Genomic DNA, 10,273 nt, shown 5'->3' with positions numbered 1-10,273 from the left:
ATTTATCTATGACTAGTGATGTTTTTTGAAAACATATGATGGGTATATGTCATCAAAATGTTTTGAAATTGCAATAAAGAAGTTAGCACGACTTGTAAATTTTTATTGAAATGATTCATATATGGTTTGCTGCGAAACTGCGTTTTACCAGTTTTGTTTCATGATAAATATGCGAAGTGTAGATGTAAACTTCATTCTGCATCTACTACACTCCATTTACCATTGGCTGAGTTTTATAAGGTTAAGTCAGACGGAGATAAATTTGACTATATGTTTTTGGATAAGTCTTCACAAGAATTTAAACTGTGCGATTTTGATAAAATTGGTTTAAAGGAGGCATTGATTTACTTTTTGGAAGTCCACAATTATTTTTATTTATTATTGAAACCAATTTCAAACACAATAAGTAAGTCATTTCTCCAATTTACTCTTTGTCCTGACGACGAGTTTCCCGCTCTGTTTGAGGGAGACCTCCACCAGGGTATACATGTATTAAGAATAAGATTAACTGTAGAAGACAAAATATTTTATTTTACGCATTGTGAAGTCAACGGAATTTGGACAAAGATTATTAGAGGAAATGCAGAGCGAGAGATCCAACGAACGAACCGATATTTTCCATGAAGGTAAGTTAATTATCGTTTTTAATCATACATGCAGAAATGTATCACTTGTCTAACAAGAATATTCTGGTTCATGCTCTATGTCATGGAATTGTACTGCATAAATAAATAAATATAGTTCAACACCCTTAAGTGTGGCGGCAAACTTTGTCCTCACGTTTAAAACATATTACTCAAAGTAAAGCAAATAATAAATAAAACTTACATAAAGTCGAACAAAAGAGTGTTTGCATACACACTCCGCTGTTGTCATGTCAGAGATGCTTTCTTGTTTTTGGTTTTTTTGGTTTTTTTTTTGGTTTTTTTTTGGTAATAATTTCAGTGTTCGTCTTTCCAGTTTCACTGAACAATCGGTCTTTAAACACAATTTTTCACATCACTTTTCAGGATAGGTTTCACATTCACAGAGTGATTAGTACAATATTTCCTTTGGAATATATCAACAGTTTTTTCCCTTATAAATCACGAAAAGTCCTTCTTTCATGAGAAAGTATCATTTACTTAGCATCCCCACACTTTTGTAATCATGTCAGGTTTAAACATCAGTTATAATCTACATATACAGTGAGGTTTCTGGCACCATGTATGAGTTATGCAAACATACTGATCAAATATCGTGATGCTTTCAGGGTCACAGGTAGCACGAACTTTTTATTCTAAGTAGGTAACGTAGTTTTACGAATCCTTTCAGTGGAAATCACTCAGATGTCAACTAGTGAAAAAAACATAATACATCTCACGCTATATATGCTGTAACGTTCATCGCACACCGACCTCTACCCAGCGCATTTTATACCAACCGATAAACTATAAATGTATCGCAAGTTTTCGTCGTATTGTCGGACACGTGTAAGCGTTATACAACAAATATCACGACTATCACGACTTTGTTAAAAATGTTACGAACAGGATTTTGCAATGCCAATAGGTTTAGTATATAAGACAAAAAACATCCATGCATTATAAGCGTTGTGTCTGTTCTGTTGATTTCACCTGTAACATTTGGCTTTGAGATTATTTATTTTTTATGCTAAGCATCAAATTTCTCTTTCTGAACATACCATTCCATTTATATTTTAAATCAAATTAGAAATTATCAACACTGTCTTATCTTTTCCCTGTTCATACATCCATTATTTTGTATGAAACTCAAAATTGCGAAATTAGTGTCACAGTTGATTTAAGGAAGGATCTGTGGAACAATTTATATGAACGGAGGTATTCGCAAATCCAGCAACATTACTAGAGGTAAGTTAAACCTTTTCAGCATTCGGAAGAAATCGTATCTTGCAAAGAGTTCGCGTAACTAGGCTACATGTTATTCTCCTATGAATTGTCTAGATGTATCAGGTATCAACATTATAAATTTATATGTGCCGCAATTCAATAGGCTTATAACACACACGTTCGCTTGTTATGGGTATAAAGGTTACGCTGGGATCAAATAGCTTCTTGTATGGTTCACATTCTGTCGCACTGTATTTCGATGTAGAAGTTGAAACTGCATCGTGCAGTCCTTAAAAGCTAAACATCTGTTTATTTTCATTTGAAAATATACTTGTATAGTAAGATTTGTTATAATGATCAATTTGTATTATACTGTGAATACAAATGGTTTAATCTAGTTATATTCACAGTAAAGAAAACTTTCTGTAACATTTCGAACAGGTTCTTTATAAGTTGTTAAATTCCCCACATGTTTCAAGCGATTTGTGTACATGTGTTCTTCCTTAATGAAGTTTTGACTTTCATGTTGATCTATATTTCTGATGTTTGATTGGTGCATGTGTTTCGCGTGACGATGTTTTGAGCATGTGCACTCCTCTTATTGAGCGACATTGAATTTGTCAATCAAACCAGTTAGCTATATAAATACTGAAAGGGTAAATAATAACGACTCGCAGTTACAGTATTGTTTACTGTTTTGTTGGTTGTAAATAGTGAACTGCTATTTGCAAGTAAATATAAACAGAGATCGCATGCTCCCTGTCAAGGCACATACATTGTCACATCTTGGAGCTGTGTATCCGAGGGTCATGATTAAGATATTGCATAGGTCTTGGGACGACTAAAGGATAAACGTTCCGTACATTCACCAGGAGATTCGAACCTACACCCACCCTTTTACAGTCTATCATTTTACACAACTGAGTTAAATTCGTAACTGGTTCAGAAATGTTAATTTACTGAGTCTGGTTTGTAAGAATAGTACTGTGCAAAACCGATATTAGTACATGTATCGCCAAATAAACTTAAAGCATGTGTTATGAGTTTAGTGTTTACTTACAGTCAACAAAGTTATTTGGAATTCCTCTGGCCTAGACGTCAGCCGCTACCGTATTATGTACGATCACGTTTGAATGAATGACAAAGCTGTAACTTGTAATCTATAGCTCAATCTTCTCTGCAGGCAAGAGATTGTTAGCTAGATGGTTTTCAAACAAAACGTTTACAAATCCAGCTATATGGTAACGATGTACCCCAGTGATCAACAACATGAGCATTGATATGTGCAACTGGGAGACGAAGTCAGCGAGTCTGACCACACAATCCCTTTAGTCGTCTCTCACGACGTGGATAGTTTGTGCGAAGCATGGGTTGCTGAAGACCTATTCTAACCCAGATCTTCACGGGTCTATGTGTATGGGTAAGGGAAAATGGTTCTTATGTCACATACACTGAGATTAATCACAAGCATCACTGTTCAAAGATAATTTCTTTATTTGATATCACACCATGAGAAAGGAAATGCGAACCAGGTGGTTACCAGTCCGTAGGTTGTCCGTTGCCTAAGTTGTGTGCTCCTGCTGCTGACACTGTAATACGGAGAAATGTGAATTTGCCATCTATGTACTTCAGTCTATATATTTAATTATAATCACTGGAAATACGCTGCCTCACACCCATTAAGATCTTTCCCAGCAGATTGTGACCACGCCAGCTTAATTCATTCCTAATCCTAGTATCTGATAGGGAGAGTCCAACTCCCCATATTCTGTCGTATGGGGATGCCTCTACTAACACCTTAGGGTATGTGTTTAGCAACAGAGACTTAAGTTCTTCAGACTGAGTGAATTTGGCATAATTGGCTCTTTCCACCACTTGTGGACTTATCGTATGCCAGACGGTGGGATTAAAGTTCTTCACGCGTTTACCTAACTGTTTCTGTTCAGATGGAGATGATGAATTCAAAATACACTCAGAAATAAATGTATCTCCAAATGTCAAAGCTTTGCAATACATATAGTACTGCTCAGAACAGTTAAAGGTTTTCCCATCCACTTCCATCTTTACAAGATAGTGTTGACTGAAAGGACTGTTTCTCGAATAGAAGTACACACAGCGTTCATCTTCAACAGTTCCCATGTTGCTGAATAAAGACTCGCCACGCGAATAGGGCGTTGGTCTGCTTACACGGCTTGGTTCTGAATATGGCGGTGGTGGTGACATAATGGTACCCGGTTTGTTCATGGGAGTGGGTGACGTTGCCCGTCCATGTCCAGTCATTGGAATTGTAGCATGCAGTGGGACACTGCTAGAGAAGCAGGTGAGGAGCTGTCTTGGGATTGTCTCGTAATCATCAAGTGTGGCCGTGTACTCCTTTGAAGAGCCGAGGAATGCTTTGAACACCTCTGATGTCATTGAGATGATCTTTTTCATACCTTGCGAATTCCAGTTGGACAGATGCACATACACTACCCCATTGAAGTAGTTGATACTTAGATAGTGTTTGTCAGCAAACTGATAGACGGCTTCAGCAGCAGTAGTAGACATCATGCAAGAAGACTTGATCAACAACCAGAGAGACGTTGTGCTTGTAAGTGGTGAGTGGTTCTATTAATGCTCAAGATTTTTTATCATGTGATGTTCGAAATCTTTCTGGAAGCTTTGAAAACTTGCAAACTCATGTTTTATATAACCTGAAACTAATCCACGTGATATTACAGAAATAAATCTGAAAACTCATGATTTTCTATAAGGTATCACATGACAGTGCCATTCATCAAAAGGTTTATATAATCTGAGAAAACACAACCCTCTTTTATGACTCGACATGAGTTTACAAATTGTGTTATTATCCAATTTTACTAACTCATCCTCACGTGATGGGTGTGAGCTAGTTTCGTCATGACATCTATTCAGATCTTGCACATGGAACATATGAAAATAGGTTTTCTATTGAATTCATCATCACGATGTAGTTCGTCAGTGACAATCAGTTTTACCTAGTCATCTTGAACTTTAGAATTTGATTCAAGAAACGTATTCTATGGTGGGTATCTTTCTCAGGATACCTTATCCTCACGAAACCATGTGGACTTATGCAAGTGAGGGTATAAAAGGTTCGAACTTTGTCCTTTCTTATCACACCACATCATCTCCCATCACGCTTGAAGACTGACTTGTCTCTACACTTGAAGAAGACAAACTGACCTTAGTGGTATTTGTGTTGACGATTTGACAACAGTAAGGTAAGGATGTGTTCATTGAAAGAGAGTATGTGACATTACTGGTAATAGTGATAAGAAAGAGTGTTATTTTGTTTCACCTGAAATATTTTACATATACCCAGTTAACAAAGTTTGGTAGGAGCAACGTGGGTTCAATGACACTAGACCTTCGTCTGTATAACAATGAGACAACCATAAACACTAGATTGCACTGTACGCTACTTCACTATAGTAGTATATAGGGTGTTGGCTACATATGCTATTTTTTCTTTTACACAGGTTCTGAGCTGTTATGCATACTATTCTTGGTGAATAACCTCATAATGTCAAACCATACCACATGCCCAGTGTACGTTTGTAGTCATTGCAATGTCCGCTTTAGACATAAATCCAGTTTAGTACGTCATCTTCAGAATTGTGGTAGAACAGGTTCTTTATTTATATGTCAATTTTGTCAAAAGGCTTTTAATCGGAAAGATAATTTGAATCAACATGTCAAAACCTGTAAACAGAGAGTTGTCTATGGTCGTCAATGTCCACACTGCTTTAAGCAGTTTTCAAATGAAACTGATTATCAAAACCATCCCTGTGTAGGTTCATGTTCAAATAATGTTTCTGCTCATACCTGTCCAACCTGTGATCAATCCTTTCCCACCTCAAAGGCTTTGCGTATGCACAAAAGTCAATCAGGTCATGATATGATAGGACATGGTAAAGGAAGGGCTAAGAAAAAGTCTAAGCCAGCAACAGTGTCTGTAGCACCCCCTGATTCACCTCCTGTTTCCACTGCTCCTCCCGCTTCCTCCCACCATCCTAGTCAACCCAAAGATCATTCAAAGCCATGTTCTACTGAAGCTTTACAGGGTGATGTTAGGGAATATGACTTCAAAGGTAGGGGTGCAACTGATGCATTAGAATTTCTAGTCAGTGAACAGGGCAATATCATTTCATCGCTAGAATCAGAAATACATGAGAAAAAATCTGTGAAATGGGGTTTGTGTTTACACATTAAAATGGAAAAACCAAGTGATGATGGTGCATCAAATTATCATGAAGCCTATTTTAGAAGTGAAATGCAGACAGCTACAGTAGGGAGCGATCTGATTGAGCAGTATTTGGAAGCTATGAACAAAATGCTTCAAACTTTAGATGATTATGAAGGGGTTCATTCTGGTTTAAATGTGTCCGCCATTGTGCTTTTGAAACTCACTGTGGTCAAGTTTGCTCCATTTAGTGGAGGCACTTACATCCCATTACCACCAGCACTGGCAAAGCATACTTACTGCATTACCAATGTTAAAAATGAGGATAATAATTTATGTTTTCCCTTATCCATTCTTGCCAAATTGTTCCCATCTAAAGTCAACAAAGAAAGACAAAGTCATTACCTTCCCTATTTGAATCAACTGAATTTAGAAGGGTTCACTTTCCCTATGTCCTTGAAACAAATTCCTCGGTTTGAACAAGTGAATCAGTTGTCCATCAATGTGTATGGTTTTGAAGATGGTACCTTATACCCAATGTTCATCAGTGAGGTTCTGGATGTAGAAAAAAACAGACAGGTGGATTTGTTACTACTGTCAGAAGAAAGTGAACCCGATGATTTTGTAGGGGTGTTAGGATTAGAAGACCATGAGGAAGCCATGGAGATTGACAAGAGCCCAAACATGCATTACTGTCTGATCACTAGACTGAATGGCTTAGTCAGATACAGAAAAGGTGAAAAAAACATGTGCTTTGTTTGTAGAAAATGTTTATGGTCATTTTCATCCAAGACAAGGTTGGAAGCTCACAAAACGTACTGTTACACAAAGGCACAGAGGGTTGATTTACCTAAACCTGAAGAAGCAGTGTACCAGTTTGGTTTAAGATCACAAAGCAAAACTGAAAGAGCGAAGTTTCTGATTGTAGCTGACTTTGAAAGTTTATTAGTGCCTGAACAGGGAAATACGTCTCGTCTGAATCGGCATGTACCCTGTGCTTATGCCTACAAGGTGGTGTGTACTGATGAACAATATTCTAAACCTATTCAAACTTATGTAGGTCAAAATGCTGCAGAACATTTCATTGAAAACATTTTAAAAGAATATGATGAAATTATGAATCTGTTTGATTCTGTTAAACCTATCCAGCTCACTGAACAAGATCAACGTCTTATAGCTAGCACAACCCATTGTGGATTGTGTGGAGAGCTGCTGGGATCTGATAGGGTGTTAGACCATGACCATTTGTCAGGGAAATTTCGTCAGGTTTTGCATAATAAATGCAATCTAAATTTTCAGTTAAGGAAGAAGGTGGTTGTCATGTTTCACAATTTGGAACATTATGATGCTCATCTGTTGCTAGAGGTGGCTCAAAAATTTGGTGATCGTGAGATCACTGTCATACCCCATACCACTGAGCAATTTCTGTCCTTCACGGTTGACAAACATTTAGTCTTTTTGGATTCTTACAAATTTTTACAGAGTTCATTAGAGGCTCTAACTCAAAATCAGCTGAAGAAAGGAGAGGATACATTTGTGTATTTGAATGAACATTTTGGAGGCAAGGCTCATCATCTCACAAGAAAACTAAACTTTCCCTATGAATATATGCAATCCTGGAACACTTTAGAGGAGACATCTTTGCCTCCCAAAGAGAGCTTTTACAGTTCACTCAGTGAACAAAGTATCAGCGATGCAGATTATGCATATACACAACAATTATGGGAAACATTCCAGTGCCAAACCATCAGTGATTTCACGAGACTGTATGTCAAAACAGATGTATTACTGCTTACAGATATCATTGAGACTTTTCGAACAGGTTGCTTGAATGATTATGGGCTAGACATTTGCCATTACTATTCCATGCCTGGTTTCTGTTTGGACGTAGCTATGAAAATCACGGGAGCAAAATTGGATCTATTCACAGAGGTTGACACCTACAATTTCATTGAAAATTCTATTCGTGGTGGAGTGTCAGTCATTGGTAAGAAATATGCTGAAGCCAACAATGACCATATGGAACAATCTGACCCAGAGAAAGACACTTCCACCCTTCTCTACTTTGATGTGAATTCATTGTATGCCACTGTCATGTTACAACCTCTCCCCATTGGAAACTATCAATTCATCCCATCCACAGAGTTCAGTAAGATAGACTGGTACAATGTAGATACTCAGGGTGATACGGGTTATATCTTGGAAGTGGATTTGATGTATCCTCCTCACTTACACAAATCTCATGCAGCTTTCCCTATGGCTCCAACTCATGATGATATCTCTTTTGGGGAGTTTTCAGAGAAACACAAAGAATTGCTGGCTCATTTCCTCAAAAAAGACATGGATAAACTTACTACAAAATCATCTGGTAGAAAACTGTTTTGTACCTTGAAAGACCGTACCAATTATGTGGTTCATTTCAAAACCTTACAGTTGTATCTAAAGCATGGTATAGTGTTACAGCAAATACACAGAGTTCTCAAATTTACCCAAGGCCCATGGTTGAAGCCCTATGTGCAGCTCAACTTGAGAAATCGCAAAAATGCAAAGGACGATTGTGACAAAGATCGTTACAAACTGATGAACAACTGTGTGTTTGGACGTTTCTGCATGAATAAACGCAAACACAAAACAGTGCAGCTGGTCACCCAACAAGCAAAACTTCAAAAACTGTGTGCAAAATCCAACTTCAAAAACTTCAAAATTTATTCAGAGGATGTGGTGGCAGTAGAAATGGAAAAGGTGTCTGTTCTATTAGATCAGCCTATTACTGTTGGGTTTACCATTCTGGACTTGGCCAAATATGAAATCTATTCATTTTACTATGACATTATGCAAAATCAATATGGACATGAACATTTGGATTTGCTCATGACCGATACTGACAGTCTGTTCATGCAAGTCCATGCCCCTCCGCATGAACCTCTCCTGGACCCCTATGTTTTTATGAAGCGAAACTTGGAGTTATTTGACACTTCCAATTATGCACCAGAAGATCCAAAAGGATTGTATTCTGAACACAATCGCAAAGTCACTGGGAAGATGAAGGATGAAGCAGGTGGAAACATTATTTTAGAATTTTGTGGTTTGAAAAGTAAGATGTACTCTTTCTTAATGCAAAACGACAAAGAACTCATGGAGAAAAAAACAGCCAAAGGTATAAAGAAATCTGTCATCAAAAAATTTCTCAGACATGAAATGTTTAGAGACTGTCTGTTTGATGGGAAACCTGTCTCATGTTCCTTTAATCTCATTAGGTCACATAATAACACTCTGTACACGGAACATCATACCAAAGTAGCATTGACAGCCATAGACAACAAACGTTTTATTTTAGAAGATGGTATTTATAGTGTTCCTTATGGTTATTCACCAGAATAATTGCTCACTGAACCATTAGGAAAGCAGTAGATGAAATCATAGTCAAGGAAATCAACCTCAGGTATGTTCCACTTTGTGTTTCCACTTCTTTAAAATTATGTTCCTAATTATAGACTTGAACATCAACTTTTTAGTTTGAGATTGCAGTTTCCATGTCTGTTCTTTTTTTCATTCACAGATGGAACAACCATCATATATCTGCACTACCTGTCACGGCTATCTACCTGTGGATGCTGATGGGGAAGACAGTTCAGGACTGTTTACGTGTGTCTATTGCAATACCAAGCTGAAATACACCTACCATAGATTCATGGTTCATACTGCCACCTGTCCTGTGAGAATACAAGTGCATAAGAAGAAATATGAGAAAAAGCCACGTGTGTGCACGTGTCATAGGACACACCACAATGACTGAAGGTGTTATTCATCCACTGTGTGTGTTTATGTGCACGATGATGTGCTAATTGCTCTATGAGTCACTGAGCAAAGACAACGAGAAGAATAAAAATGTCATTTATGTGTTTATTGAAAAAAGCATGAACACTACAGAACCTCTAATGCTCTCAGCTTTGTTGCTCCAGGCACACCATTAACTGGTTTTCCTTTGATATATAAAATCTTTGACTGACTTTTGTGTTTTGTTCTTCTTTTCAACAGTTGTTTTGGCGCATGCAAGCGCTTTCACAGTTTATGAAACTTATTATATCCTGGTGGTGTATGTTTCCTCTTAGGAGACAGGATCATAAACCGAATTAAGTCCACAATGTTGGTACCATACAACACTTTTCCACTCTCCAACACCAGTTGCAAATTTTCTGTTAATCCAATGTTTCCA

At 37.5% G+C, this 10,273-nt stretch overlaps 1 long non-coding RNA gene across 1 annotated transcript; it reads left to right on the top strand.

Moving 5' to 3' along the window:
- Positions 1-9,449: 9,449 nt before the first annotated feature.
- Positions 9,450-10,067, top strand: LOC137268417 (uncharacterized). The gene is made up of 2 exons (XR_010955033.1): positions 9,450-9,499; positions 9,617-10,067. It is a non-coding gene; the product is annotated as an uncharacterized lncRNA (long non-coding RNA).
- Positions 10,068-10,273: the final 206 nt, after the last annotated feature.

Source organism: Haliotis asinina, chromosome 16 (assembly GCF_037392515.1).
Source record: "Haliotis asinina isolate JCU_RB_2024 chromosome 16, JCU_Hal_asi_v2, whole genome shotgun sequence".
In the NCBI taxonomy this organism is placed as follows: domain Eukaryota; kingdom Metazoa; phylum Mollusca; class Gastropoda; order Lepetellida; family Haliotidae; genus Haliotis; species Haliotis asinina.
Note: the sequence above shows the minus strand (reverse complement) of the source record. Positions and strands in the feature narration are given on the sequence as shown.